The sequence below is a fragment of the Equus asinus genome, chromosome 4 (genome assembly GCF_041296235.1).
Source record: "Equus asinus isolate D_3611 breed Donkey chromosome 4, EquAss-T2T_v2, whole genome shotgun sequence".
Taxonomy (NCBI): domain Eukaryota; kingdom Metazoa; phylum Chordata; class Mammalia; order Perissodactyla; family Equidae; genus Equus; species Equus asinus.
The window spans coordinates 111241794-111242500 of NC_091793.1; positions in this window are offsets into that span (position 1 = coordinate 111241794).

Below are 707 nucleotides of genomic sequence, written 5' to 3' on the forward strand. Positions count from 1 at the left end.
CTTAGCAAAATTGCCAAACAACAGATACCTCTTTAATATCTTCTCTCACACACACTCGCTCTAAAAGGGGTAGGGGTGGGGGTGGAGGGGCAGAAGCAACAATCCCCAGTCCCTTCCTTGCTGGTCTTGGGTTTCACAAGTCTGGGACTGAGAGGTCCTGCAAGCAGTAGTCTAATTGTGGAAGAACTCGGTCCTCAGATCTAGGCAATGTTTTAAAAATATAAAATTGGAAACACGTTTATAGTTCACAGCTTTCTTCATTGGTTATTATGTTTTATTTTTGTTTCCTTCTTTTTGGGATGTGCACCTGGGCTGGGTCAGATGGCTCTTCAGCCTTCCCTATTCCACGCTAGTTTTGAGAGCCACAGAAGTTTTTAAATTCCCGCACCTATACGCACAGAAGTATGAATTTATTCTTAGAGTCGTTTGAGGTAGAAATTAACTAAATCTCTCCCCTTGAAGAAATGTTCAAATTTGTCACCTAAGGAAGGTAGTCTGGGTGCTGGATATAGAACCTGAGACACTTGAGGCCAAGAAAAGTGAGAGAAAAGAAGCAACCCAGGTCTCCAGCTGTTGTTTTTATCCTGCTATCCATCTCCTTCATTCTGTATCTTTAAAAACCGACTTCCGAATTCTCTAGTTTTTGCTATCCCACCGCCGGGGTTAAACATCCTGGAATCAAGGCTAAAGCGAACTTTTCTGCTCCC